The sequence below is a fragment of the Sceloporus occidentalis genome, unplaced genomic scaffold (assembly GCF_023333645.1).
Source record: "Sceloporus occidentalis isolate IW3139 unplaced genomic scaffold, rSceOcc1.0.p SCAF_41, whole genome shotgun sequence".
NCBI lineage: Eukaryota > Metazoa > Chordata > Lepidosauria > Squamata > Phrynosomatidae > Sceloporus > Sceloporus occidentalis.
The window spans coordinates 5,110,191-5,125,014 of record NW_028317021.1 but is presented as its reverse complement, the minus strand read 5'-3'; the positions used below and the strand labels follow the sequence as shown (position 1 = coordinate 5,125,014).

The following is a 14,824-nucleotide window of genomic DNA, read 5'->3' as shown; positions in this document are numbered from 1 at the left end:
GCTTCATCCTCTAGATCCTTTCCTATATGCCCCTAAGTTTTACCCTCGACTTATCCATGGCTCTTAGCAAAATCCATAATTTTGGCCCCCAAAACTTATATGTGAGATCAACCTATAGTCAAGTATATGCGGTACTCGCTATGTACATACGTCACTTTTAAACCACCTGCTAATCCAAATTCATCGAGCCACTTACAGTTTTTGTTATCGTCGTTGTTCACTGCTGTCAAGTCAACCTTGACTTATGGTGGCCCCATGAAAGACCTCCAAGTCACCCTCCAAGGCAAGTCTTGCAGACTCAGGGCAGACGTGGCTTCCTTCGTTGGGTCTGTCCTCCTGGAATGCTGCTTTCCTCTTTTCCGACTACCCTTGACCTTTAGAAAATATAAAATGCAGCAATACATTAAAAGCATCTGAAAGGTGTTCACTAGATCACTTCATAGGGCATGTCCAGACAATCCCAGTGGAAGCGTTCTAGTCTAGTTTTCACCCTGGTGTATGTACAGAGCTTGCAATGGATACTTTCTGAACTACAAATCCCAGAATCTTCCAACTCCAAAAGGTTATTTTTCCCCCAGTCTCAGGGCATGTGATGCCCCTCCGTAAAAAGACTGGAAAACCACACCGTTGCAAGCTGTATAGACACCAACTTCATTCTGACAACCCTACATGGATCCTGTTAGAATCTACTTTTCTATCAATGTGGGACATTCTTGGTAGGCCCTCTGCCTGAACAGTCAATACACGGGACCTATACAAGACATTTGGGTCTAACGTCTTTGCTTAGAGAGATGGTTTTTCTGCATTGCTTAGCAAAAGCCCCCCTACAGAAGGATGCAGACTAGAGTGACCAGCCTGGTAGAAATAGTATGTTTGCTGGGAGAGACCTTCTAGGTCACATTTTAGACCATGGAGTTTTGCTTATGTTCAGATTCACATAGATTATGAATTTAATGAACGGATGAGAACTTAATGAATGGATGAGCTGCTAAGGAGCAATTAATGAGGCCATGAATATCTTGGGTTGAAGAAATCTGATCCTAAACATGCTTTTCCAACTATGAAAACTTGTGATGAAAGGCCATTCCACTGGAATCAAGGTTCTGATATTCCATGACAGGGGAAATCACCCCTGTGTGACCTCTGTGTAAACTCCACTGAAAGGACCAGAACTGCATAGACCATAGAACTAAAAGTTCTTATTATTTCCATAGGGTTAAGTCTAGATGGAGTCATGCTTACAGCAGAATCTAGGAAACCAGAGTGACTTAAGTTAGGCATTTCCAACAGACCTTGATTGAATCTCATATAGATATAGATATGTATATGTGTGTATAGTAGGTACACTTTATACATTTTCCATCTTCTCTTCCAGGCCAGGACCCCGTCCATCCCTCCGTGTTTCTCTTCCCTCCATCCCAGGAAGAGATCAAGACCAAGAGCAAAGCCACCTTGGTCTGCCTGATGGATGAGTTCCACCCGGGCGTCATCCAGGTCGAATGGAAGGCCGATGGCACCACCATCTCTTCTGGCGTGGAGACCACCAAACCCGTCAAACAGGGGGACAAGTACATGGCCAGCAGTTACCTGACTCTGAGTGAGTCCGACTGGAAAAGCCACAACAAGTACGCCTGCAAGGTGACCCACGAACGCGAGACCATTGAGAAGGAGGTCAACAGATCGGAGTGTTCTTGAAGGGTGGATGTCTCCATGGTGGCCCTCATGAGTCCATCTCCTAGAAAGGAAAAAAACATGCTTCCTTCAAGAATCCAGATGTATTCTCTGATTCCCATCTAATACTAGTTTGATGGATAAAGTCCGATTTCTGTCCCATGCTCTCCTATTCCCTTAACCTTCCTCATATCTGTTCTCATTGAAACCTCCTTGGTATGTCAGCTTCTAATGTTAGCACATGAATAAAAGTTGATCCATGTCATTGATTCTGTTCTTTTCTAAGTTGTTCAGAACCAAGGGACATTAATCACATAAGCAGAAGCCTGCTAGGTTAGATTTGAGGCCTTTTGAACCTAATAGACTACAAGCCCAGTGCAACAACAACAAAGGTGCGCACATGGTAGGTACCATTTTGTACACAAAAGAGAGCCCAGTATGTTGCACATTTTCCTGAGGAGTCAAATATGGGTGCTGATGTGCTCCCTCTTACCACACACCTACATACACATACCCAGAATCCTGGTCCATCCCCTACAGAGAGTGAACTGTACTGGGTCTGCATGCAGGGAAGATGCATTTCAGATCCTGATGCAAAGAGAACTTCAGGCCTGAACAGACAGGTCAAAATAAAGCTGCTCCAGGTCACTTTGGAGGTATGCTGTTTAAATGACACACGCATCTTAATAGGCCAGAAGCTATGTCAGGATTGAAGCATGGCTTTGGCACGGCTTCCAGCATGCATCATTTAAACGCATACCTCTAAAGTGACTTGAAACAATTTTATTTTGGCCTGTCTGTTCAGGCCCTTAGTCCATTGGAAAATTGTGCTCCCTTGCCAAAATCATAAGGCAACATGTGGATCATTTGGGCAAATGAAGACAAAAATCCAATAAGCTTCTTTTCCCCACCATGGGCAGAGAAAATACAGTTGTAACAACATCATTAACAAACGTCTCTCAGAGGAAAGTCTAATAAGTGTTCCTTTAGCTTTTGACCCACGTGGTTAAGATGCTTAGCTAGTTACGGGGCTGATCTGGAGAAAGAGAGAGAACTATCAAGGCACACTGGCCAGCGGTGTGGTTGCCATGTTAGTGAGGAGATGACTTCGCTTTGGGTTTAAGCCTGCATTTAAAAAGAACTATCCATGGTTGTTGTTTTGTTGAGTGCCTTGAAGTCATTTCTCACTTATGGTTACCCTAAGGCCACCAGGTTATCTTGGCCAGATTTCTTCAGGGGAGGTTTGCCATTGCCATCCTCTGAAGCTGAGAGCATGCGACTTACCCAAGGTCATCCAGTGGGTTTCCATGGCAGAGCACAGGTTTGAATCCTGGTCTCCCAAAATCTTAGTCCAACACCCAAATCGCTACAACACAAAACACTACAATCCAAGGTGATGAACTTATGTTGGGACCTTAGGCTCTGCCCATCTAGTAGATCCTTGGATATTTGGACTAGAACCCAGCACAATTCAACACAGTATATGGCCAGAATCGCGTTGGTTAGTTCCCTTTAGAATAAACCCATTGAATCCAGTGCTGAGTTCAAGATGAAGGCAGATCCAACCAATTTAATGTGTCTATACTAGTTGAGACTAATAGAAGGATTTAGGCCATGCATCTTATTCTGTAACAGGCCGTGGGGAGACACATATTACAAACCTGGCTTCACAAAATTACCCCAAGAATTTAGTGCGAGGTTTCAAAGAATGGTGTGAATACTTCGACAGAGTATAGCCTTCGAATCATCAAAGCAACACCACTCCATCTAATCAGTGCATCTTCACTGTAGCAATAATTCAGCTTGGTGCCACTTTAACCACCATGGCTCCATCCTACACAATCCTGAGCTTTGTAGTTTTGTGAGGCACCGCACTCTTTGGCAGAGAAGGCTAAAGACCCTGTAAAACTACAAATCCCAGGATCCCATAGGACACAGTGGTCAAGGTGGAATCAAACTGCACTATTTCTACTGTGTAGATGCACCCTATGTCTTTAGTGGGTGTCAAAAGGGGCAGAGACCATGAAAGCATGCTTGAGATCAGCATAGATAATGTCCATGATATCGTGGCCATTTTCGGAAACTACTAGCCAACCCTAATGGAAAAGCTGTCCTCACTGGGCTCCGGAAAATCACTGCTACATGGGACAACCAAGGTGCGTGTCGGAGGAGGTAGGACTCCATATGGAGAAGCCGGTACACAAGCCACATCTTCATACCCATCATCCCATGTGCACCATAAAGTTCCTATTTACACTTAAAGCAATGGTCCAGGGCACCGAGATTAATGTCTATGAATCAGAGCATCGACCAAAGTCCATTGCCTACAGACACATGAAAGACTTCTTACAAGAAGACTGTTCTCTATTTGCTAGTCATTAGCACCAGTTATAGAGATCTCCTTAATGGCCTCTTGAAATATAGAAGAAAAGGGATCTCATTCAAGAGCTTCCCTCTATCTTCTAGAAAGTGACCATGAGCCCAGGAACCACTTGTGAAGGACCTGAGGAGGCTTGTGGAACTATCTTCTAGAAAGTGACCATGAGCCCAGGAACCACTTGTGAAGGACCTGGGGAGGCTTGTGGAACTATCTTCTAGAAAGTGACAATGAACCCAGGAACCACTTGTGAAGGACCTGAGGAGGCTTGTGGAACTATCTTCTAGAAAGTGACCATGAACTCAGGAACCACTTGTGAAGGACCTGAGGAGGCTTGTGGAACTATCTTCTAGAAAGTGACCATAAACCAAGGAACCACTTGTGAAGGACCTGGGGAGGCTTATGGATTGCCAACAAGACCACGTCTCTTGAGTGTCCAGAGATTAACCAGGGAACAAACACCACCACTACTGTTCCATAACATACAATTGACTCCAACTCCTTTGGAAATGGAAAGTAATTCATCTCAAGGAAACCGAGAGCTGATGACCAACTTGTCCACTCTTTTTCCCATATAGGATAAAAACATATAGAGGACTTTTCTATCATCAGTGTCCATACCAGTTCAGGTCTGTGAAAGGCAGGGAGGTTTTTGTCCTGCTCTTTGTCACTGTGGTACGTCTTTGGAGGTGGAACCCACCTGACTGTCACTGGTAAGTCACCAAATTCATCGTATTCTTTTTCTTCTGCATGAAAGTATTGCAACATTTCCATGCTTTTTGTGCTCTGATCTCCCTCTGACTCCAACCCAACTTCAGGAATGCCATTGTTTTGACCTATTATGATCCAATAATGTTGTGTGCCTTCAAGTCGTTTCAGACTTATGGCAACCTTTTGGAAAGCTATCGCTGGGTTTTCTTGGCAAGATTTGTTCGGGGGGAGGGTTGACATTGCCTTCCACTGAGGCTGAGAGAGTGTGACTTGCCTAAGTGGGTTTCCACAGCCGAGTAGGGAATCGAACTCTGGTCTCCGGAGTCATAGTCCATCACTCAAACCATTACCCCATGATCCAATAATAACTACTGAATATTTAATCCTAGCCAATGCATAGTGTTCAACCTCCATTTTACAGATCTCTTGCCTTCTCTCTGGGAGAGACTAGAAAAAGTAATGTTGAAATCACCCCTCTCCTTTCCTTCTAACAATGTCCGGCAGGAAAGCCAAGCTCATCTGGTGCAGCTAAAGGAATTATGATTTACTTTATTATGATTTACTGTATTATGTATTTTACTATTTTTTACTGTAACCTGCCTTAATTCGCAGGGAGAGGTGGGCTAAAAATAAACATTATTATTATTATTATTATTATTATTATTATTACTATCTGTATCATGTTTTATCCTTATACTGTTGGCATCCACTTTGATTCCTTGTGAAAAAGTGGAATATAAATAAATTGGATGATGATGATGATGATGATGATGATGATGATGATGAAAGACTTTTGATATTTGAGGTTGCATCTGCACTGGAGAATAAATGCAGTCACTGCTATGGCTCAATGCTATGCGATTCTAGGATTTGTAGTTGAGAGCTGACAACAGACTAGGAATCCCAGGATTCCATAGGAGGGAGCCATGGCAGTTAAAGCGGTGTCAGACTGCATTAATTCTGTAGCGCAGATGCAGCTTCAAAGACATTGTATTTGGCATAAATGTGCATGAACTGCATTCCATGTCAACGGATGCATCTTAGGAATTAGGTTCAGTGCGCAAAAGCTTGCACCAAATAAACGGTTTTGCCTTTTAAGTGTCACGATGCCCTTTTTTTTGGGGGGGGGGGGCTTCTTGGTCTCATCTAAGGATGGAAAGAGTATCAGATAATATCCCAAAAATGGTTTTTAAAATAGTATTTCTCAAGTGTCAAGAATTCCGATGGAAATTTTCATAGTTGAGGATTTGTGCTGTACAAAATTCACACGCTCTTGTGTGTGTGTTTGTGTGTGTGTGTGTGTGTGCATAAGTGGAGGAATATAACTATTGCTATGTGGAGAATAATATTCCTTCACACAAATATTATTTTTCTGTGTCAAAAAATGCAGTTTTCTGCAAACATTGCAATCTCTCTACACTAAAACAAAAACCCGGACACACATGAATTTTGTTAAGAATATATCTGGGTCATTACAAAATTGCAATTTTTGAAGCTCTTTCTCACAGTGGGAAGAAAATTGCTAAAAATTACATTCGGCTTCCACTGAGAGCAAAACTAACAAAGAATTATATCTCTAGTCTAGGTGCATATCAGGGAATCTCTGCTAATGGATTTTCCAACTTGATGTAGTAAAACACTACAGGAAGGAAGAGAATTTTGTGATTCGGTTGTCAGGCATCTTAGGCTACATCTGCACTGCAGAGATAATCCAGTTTGATGCCACTTTAACTGCCATGGCTCATTGCTGTGGGATTCTGGAAATTGTAGTTTGTTTCAACACCAGAGCTCTCTGACAGAGAAGGCTAAATGTCTCACTAAACTCCAGTTACCGGAATTCCATAGCCTTGAGCCATTGCAGTTAAAATGGTGTCAACATGGATTGTTCCTGCAGTGCGGATGCAGCCCTGGGCTCCGGAAAATCACTGCTACATGGGACAACCAAGGTGCGTGTCGGAGGAGGTAGGACTCCATATGGAGAAGCCGGTACACAAGCCACATCTTCATACCCATCATCCCATGTGCACCATAAAGTTCCTATTTACACTTAAAGCAATGGTCCAGGGCACCGAGATTAATGTCTATGAATCAGACTATCGACAAAAGTCCATTGCCTACAGAAACATGCAAGACTTCTTACAATAAGACTGTTCTCTATTTGCTAGTCATTAGCACCAGTTATAGAGATCTCCTTAATGGCCTCTTGAAATATAGAAGAAAAGGGATCTCATTCAAGAGCTTCCCTCTATCTTCTAGAAAGTGACCATGAACCAAGGAACCACTTGTGAAGGACCTGGGGAGGCTTATGAATCTATCTTCTAGAAAGTGACCATGAGCCCAAGGACCACTTGTGAAGGACCTGGGGAGGCTTGTGGAACTATCTTCTAGAAAGTGACCATGAGCCCAGGAACCACTTGTGAAGGACCTGAGGAGGCTTGTGGAACTATCTTCTAGAAAGTGACAATGAACCCAGGAACCACTTGTGAAGGACCTGAGGAGGCTTGTGGAACTATCTTCTAGAAAGTGACAATGAACCCAGGAACCACTTGTGAAGGACCTGAGGAGGCTTGTGGAACTATCTTCTAGAAAGTGACCATGAACCCAGGAACCACTTGTGAAGGACCTGAGGAGGCTTGTGGAACTATCTTCTAGAAAGTGACCATGAACTCAGGAACCACTTGTGAAGGACCTGAGGAGGCTTGTGGAACTATCTTCTAGAAAGTGACCATGAACCAAGGAACCACTTGTGAAGGACCTGGGGAGGCTTATGGATTGCCAACAAGAACACGTCTCTTGCGTGTCCAGAGATTAACCAGGGAACAAACACCACCACTACTGTTCCATAACATACCATTGACTCCAACACCTTTGGAAATGGAAAGTAGTTCATCTCAAGGAAACCGAGAGCTGATGACCAATTTGTCCACTCTTTTTCCCATATAGGATAAAAACATATAGAGGACTTTTCTATCATTAGTGTCCATACCAGTTCAGGTCTGTGAAAGGCAGGGAGGTTTTTGTCCTGCTCTTTGTCACTGTGGTACGTCTTTGGAGGTGGAACCCACCTGACCGTCACTGGTAAGTCACCAAATTCATTGTATTCTTTTTCTTCTGCATGAAAGTATTGCAACATTTCCATGCTTTTTGTGCTCTGATCTCCCTCTGACTTCAACCCAACTTCAGGAATGCCATTGTTTTGACCTATTATGATCCAATAATGTTGTGTGCCTTCAAGTCGTTTCAGACTTATGGCAACCTTTTGGAAAGCTATCGCTGGGTTTTCTTGGCAAGATTTGTTCGGGGGGAGGGTTGACATTGCCTTCCACTGAGGCTGAGAGAGTGTGACTTGCCTAAGTGGGTTTCCACAGCCGAGTAGGGAATCGAACTCTGGTCTCCGGAGTCATAGTCCATCACTCAAACCCTTACCCAATGATCCAATAATAACTACTGAATATTTAATCCTAGCCAATGCATAGTGTTCAACCTTCATTTTACAGATCTCTTGCCTTCTCTCTGGGAGAGACTAGAAAAAGTAATGTTGAAATCACCCCTCTCCTTTCCTTCTAACAATGTCCGGCAGGAAAGCCAAGCTCATCTGGTGCAGCTAAAGGAATTAAAATTTATGATTTACTTTATTATGATTTACTGTATTATGTATTTTACTATTTTTTACTGTAACCTGCCTTAATTCGCAGGGAGAGGTGGGCTAAAAATAAACATTATTTTTATTATTATTATTATTATTATTATTATCTGTATCATGTTTTATCCTTATACTGTTGGCATCCACTTTGATTCCTTGTGAAAAAGTGGAATATAAATAAATTGGATGATGATGATGATGATGAAAGACTTTTGATATTTGAGGTTGCATCTGCACTGGAGAATAAATGCAGTCACTGCTATGGCTCAATGCTATGCGATTCTAGGATTTGTAGTTGAGAGCTGTCGGGCCACAACAGACTAGGAATCCCAGGATTCCATAGGAGGGAGCCATGGCAGTTAAAGCGGTGTCAGACTGCATTAATTCTGTAGCGCAGATGCAGCTTCAAAGACATTGTATTTGGCATAAATGTGCATGAACTGCATTCCATGTCAACGGATGCATCTTAGGAATTAGGTTCAGTGCGCAAAAGCTTGCACCAAATAAACGGTTTTGCCTTTTAAGTGTCACGATGCCCTTTGGGGGGGGGGGCTTCTTGGTCTCATCTAAGGATGGAAAGAGTATCAGATAATATCCCAAAAATGGTTTTTAAAATAGTATTTCTCAAGTGTCAAGAATTCTGATGGAAATTTTCATAGTTGAGGATTTGTGCTGTACAAAATTCACACGCTCTTGTGTGTGTGTTTGTATGTGTGTGTTTGTGTGTGTGTGTGTGCATAAGTGGAGGAATATAACTATTGCTATGTGGAGAATAATATTCCTTCACACAAATATTATTTTTCTGTGTCAAAAAATGCAGTTTTCTGCAAACTTTGCAATCTTTCTACACTAAAACAAAAACCCGGACACACATGAATTTTGTTAAGAATAAATCTGTGTCATTACAAAATTGCAATTTTTGAAGCTCTTTCTCACAGTGGGAAGAAAATTGCTAAAAATTACATTCGGCTTCCACTGAGAGCAAAACTAACAAAGAATTATATCTCTAGTCTAGGTGCATATCAGGGAATCTCTGCTAATGGATTTTCCAACTTGATGTAGTAAAACACTACAGGAAGGAAGAGAATTTTGTGATTCGGTTGTCAGGCATCTTAGGCTACATCTGCACTGCAGAGATAATCCAGTTTGATGCCACTTTAACTGCCATGGCTCATTGCTGTGGGATTCTGGAAATTGTAGTTTGTTTCGGCACCAGAGTTCTCTGACAGAGAAGGCTAAATGTCTCACTAAACTCCAATTCCTGGAATTCCATAGCCTTGAGCCATTGCAGTTAAAATGGTGTCAACATGGATTGTTCCTGCAGTGCGGATGCAGCCCTGGCTAGAATAAGATCACAGTCTTTGTTAAAGGGATCTATTGCCTGAGAGCTTGGAAGTCCAAAGCAAGGAGCTCTGGATCTATTTGAACAAAAGTAGCAGGAGGTCAAGAATCTGTGTAGTAAATGGAGAGAAGGTTGGCATGGCGTAGTGGTTTGAACGCTGGACCAGGAATCTAGAAAGATTTCCTTACTTACTGTATACGCTCATGTATACGTCTAGAAATATTAGTCCAAAAATTGACCCCCAAAAAATGAGTTGACTTGCCCATGGATCAGTATAGATACTGTATGTGAACTCTTATTTTTTAAAAAGGAAACATTCCCTGGTCAAAGGCAAGAATGCGATCTGTCATGGTTATTATTATTATTATTATTATTATTATTATTATTATTATTTATACCTGCCTCTCCAATAAGATCGTAGCGTTGAACCCCCTCTTCTTTCTCATCCATCCAGGCTTTAGGGTGAGCTTAAACAGTTATGCCTGCTGGGATTTTGCAAATCCTTTGGCACTGTTTTCCTTTGCTTCATCCTCTAGATCCTTTCCTATATGCCCCTAAGTTTTACCCTCGACTTATCCATGGCTCTTAGCAAAATCCATAATTTTGGCCCCCAAACCTGCCCTCAACTTATATGTGAGATCAACCTATAGTCAAGGATATGCGGTACTCGCTATGTACATACGTCACTTTTAAACCACCTGCTAATCCAAATTCATCGAGCCACTTACAGTTTTTGTTATCGTCGTTGTTCACTGCTGTCAAGTCAACCTTGACTTATGGTGGCCCCATGAAAGACCTCCAAGTCACCCTCCAAGGCAAGTCTTGCAGACTCAGGGCAGACGTGGCTTCCTTCATTGGGTCTGTCCTCCTGGAATGCTGCTTTCCTCTTTTCCGACTACCCTTGACCTTTAGAAAATATAAAATGCAGCAATACATTAAAAGCATCTGAAAGGTGTTCACTAGATCACTTCATAGGGCATGTCCAGACAATCCCAGTGGAAGCGTTCTAGTCTAGTTTTCACCCTGGTGTATGTACAGAGCTTGCAATGGATACTTTCTGAACTACAAATCCCAGAATCTTCCAACTCCAAAAGGTTATTTTTCCCCCAGTCTCAGGGCATGTGATGCCCCTCCGTAAAAAGACTGGAAAACCACACCGTTGCAAGCTGTATAGACACCAACTTCATTCTGACAATCCTACATGGATCCTGTTAGAATCTACTTTTCTATCAATGTGGGACATTCTTGGTAGGCCCTCTGCCTGAACAGTCAATACACGGGACCTATACAAGACATTTGGGTCTAACGTCTTTGCCAAGAGAGATGGTTTTTCTGCATTGCTTAGCAAAAGCCCCCCTACAGAAGGATGCAGACTAGAGTGACCAGCCTGGTAGAAATAGTATGTTTGCTGGGAGAGACCTTCTAGGTCACATTTTAGACCATGGAGTTTTGCTTATGTTCAGATTCACATAGATTATGAATTTAATGAATGGATGAGAACTTAATGAATGGATGAGCTGCTAAGGAGCAATTAATGAGGCCATGAATATCTTGGGTTGAAGAAATCTGATCCTAAACATGCTTTTCCAACTATGAAAACTTGTGATGAAAGGCCATTCCACTGGAATCAAGGTTCTGATATTCCATGATAGGGGAAATCACCCCTGTGTGACCTCTGTGTAAACTCCACTGAAAGGACCAGAACTGCATAGACCATAGAACTAAAAGTTCTTATTATTTCCATAGGGTTAAGTCTAGATGGAGTCATGCTTACAGCAGAATCTAGGAAACCAGAGTGACTTAAGTTAGGCATTTCCAACAGACCTTGATTGAATCTCATATAGATATAGATATGTATATGTGTGTATAGTAGGTACACTTTATACATTTTCCATCTTCTCTTCCAGGCCAGGACCCCGTCCATCCCTCCGTGTTTCTCTTCCCTCCATCCCAGGAAGAGATCAAGACCAAGAGCAAAGCCACCTTGGTCTGCCTGATGGATGAGTTCCACCCGGGCGTCATCCAGGTCGAATGGAAGGCCGATGGCACCACCATCTCTTCTGGCGTGGAGACCACCAAACCCGTCAAACAGGGGAACAAGTACATGGCCAGCAGTTACCTGACTCTGAGTGAGTCCGACTGGAAAAGCCACAACAAGTACGCCTGCAAGGTGACCCACGAACGCGAGACCATGGAGAAGGAGGTCAACAGATTGGAGTGTTCTTGAAGGGTGGATGAAAAAAACATGCTTCCTTCAAGGACCCAGATGTATTCTCTGATTCCCATCTAATACTAGTTTGGTGGATAAAGTCCAGTTTCTGTCCCATGCTCTCCTATTCCCCCAACCTTCCCCATGCCTGTTCTCCTTGAAACTTCCTTTGTATGTCAGCTTCCAATGTTAGCACATGAATAAAAGTTGATCCATGTCATTGATGCTGTTTCTTTTCCAACCCTATTCCAGTACTTCCATACCACTGTGTGTGTGTGTGTGTGTATCTTTTCCAACCCTATTCCAGTACTTCCATACCACTGTGTGTGTGTGTGTGTGTGTGTGTGTGTGTGTGTGTGTGTATATATATATATATATATTGTTTCACAGTCATTCCACTCAGGCCCATCTGGTCTAGTATTCTTCTTTCCCTGTTTCCAACAAGATCCCTCCTGGAAACCCCTTATGAAGTCCATAGAAGGAGTTCATGAACCTCTGTGGCCCTCCAGGTCTTGTATGACTGCAACACTCCTAATCCTGGTTAATTACGAACATAGCACTATCCCAAGGGCCAAATGTTGCACAACTTGTAGAAGAACTTCCACTTTTTCTTCCCTGGCATTCCTCCTGAACCTGGAAACTTCATTCAACCAATGGAAGTCCTATTCTGCATTAATTTCTCTAATCTAAATTTAATGCTATTTAAGACAGTGACTGTCCCCACATTTTGGGGTTCGCAAATGCTATGAATTCATTGGGCCATGGGCAAAGAACTGACTGTCCCCAAAGCAATCATATACTGCTTCTGAATAAGGATGGTTCCATCCACATAGCCATCCCAGCTGTGCATAGCTGTGCATAGATCTCACTTCTTCTAGGACATTGGTGAAGCCTCTTTCAATGTCACCTAGGTTAGCAGCTATCACTTCAAGTAGTTGCAACTTCATCAAGTTGCAGGTAGATTCCACAAATTAATGATGCATTGCAAAATAAAGGGCGGGAAGAAAGAGAACTATCATATATATTTGTGTATAAATCAACCTTATTTATAAGTTGAGGGCAGGTCTGGGGTCCAAAATGATGCCTTTTGATATGAACTGTGGATATGTCAAGGGTCATTCCACAGACAGGGGAAAGTGCCAGTGTTGCTTCAGGGGGGCAGCTATACCTGGCTGCTACTGCCACTATTTTCCTACCCCAGCATTCAAAAAGAGAATTTAAAAGAAGCACCAAATCCCTCTACGCTCTTGGCGCTCCCTTGAAGGAAAGGACCAAAGACCAAAGACTGCCATTTTCCTTACCATGCATTCAAAAAGGTCAGAAGTGATGCTCTGGCGGAAAGAGGAGTGTTCTTATTTTTGGTTCTCCTGGGACAGACTTTCACCACTCTTCTCAGACAAAGGATGGCTCCTTTTCTGATAAAAGTTAAGTTACTGTACTTACACTGACCCATGGATCAGTTGACCCCAGTTTTTGAGGTCAATTTTTTGACTAAGATTTCCAGACTTAACACACGAATAAGTACAGCACTTGGGTCAGTTCTGCCAACATACTTTACATTTACTGCTATATTATTTTATACTGCATTCAAAGGCTGTGTCTAAATGGCTATGCTGCTATGCTTTAAAAGGCAGGCTTCAAACTGTGGATTGGAAGGGCTTGCAACACACAAGGATACATACATAAAAGTTCCTACATCAAGGAGATGGAAAGCAACTTTATGCCCATGGAGATATACAGCAGTTGCACAATGCCACCAAACGGGCATGCTCCTCTGGATGTACAATTCACAACTGTGTCCAACCTAAATGCTCACTATGAACACTATGCCCAATGTAAATGCACATCCTTGTGCAACCATGCACAGCCCCACTTCCACAACCTTGAACTGAATACGGCCATTCCATATTGAACACAAATGTCCAACCACTTCCATAGGGGACTTTAAACATGTGTAAGATGTTAACAGGATTCCTAAAATTGTGCCATTAGAATGCAAAATGAAACTCTATTTGGTGCAATATATATATATATATATATATATATATATATATATATATATATGAGAGAGAGATCATCCTTGCTTATTCATGCACCCTGAACATGTGAAATGACTTTTCCCCCTGCCAGTATTTAAAGCACAGATCAGGAATACTTTGGCCTCCAGATGTTTGGACTACAATTCCATCAACCTCACCGAGAATGGCCAGTGGTCAGTGATATGTCCAGAATGAGTCAGAAAGTATTTCTGCTGATGGTTTCCTATCAATCTATAGCCATGGCTAATGTGTCATGTCCAGCTCATTTAGAAATTATCCCTGATGTTGAGCATGGGCTAGATCCAGTTGACAGTCCAAGGCCCTGTCTGCATGGACCAGGATACTCCAGGGGCAGCCTGAAGTATCCTCGACCCAGAGTTGCCCTGACCTCCCACTGTTAGCCGAACCTCTATTCCTGTACCATATTAACTGTCTGCACTGGCATCCCACTGAGTCACTTGGTATGTCCACTGCCACTGGGGGTCACTTGCTTCTGAGGTCAGAATGAGGTACCCAACAATGATCAAATGGCTGGCCACTTTGTCTTAACCTCAGAGTGAGTGACCTGCAATGGTGGCAAATGGTCTGGGTAGCTCAGCAAGATGCCCATGTAGACATCCACATCCACAGGAATGGAGGGCTCGAGATCTTCCTGGAAGATTCAGAGTCACACATGGGTTAGCTTAGCATGTTCATATCGATTCAATAGGTGTGCTCTAATGAAGACATGGACCAAAAGCCCCATTACCCCCTGGTTCTGGTGGCATCCTATTTGGATGACACATGGTCTTAAATCCCAGTTCTGGTGCTGAATGTGCTGAACATCATCTGG

The 14,824-nt window shown here is 42.7% G+C and overlaps 1 pseudogene across 1 annotated transcript; it reads left to right on the top strand.

Annotated features, from left to right (window-relative positions):
• The first annotated feature begins 1,464 nt into the window (after nt 1-1,464).
• On the top strand, nt 1,465-12,173 carry LOC149290020 (Ig lambda-1 chain C region pseudogene; annotated as a pseudogene). The gene is made up of 3 exons (XR_016277297.1): nt 1,465-1,687; nt 7,769-7,837; nt 11,652-12,173. The product of XR_016277297.1 is annotated as an Ig lambda-1 chain C region pseudogene (transcript).
• Nucleotides 12,174-14,824: the final 2,651 nt, after the last annotated feature.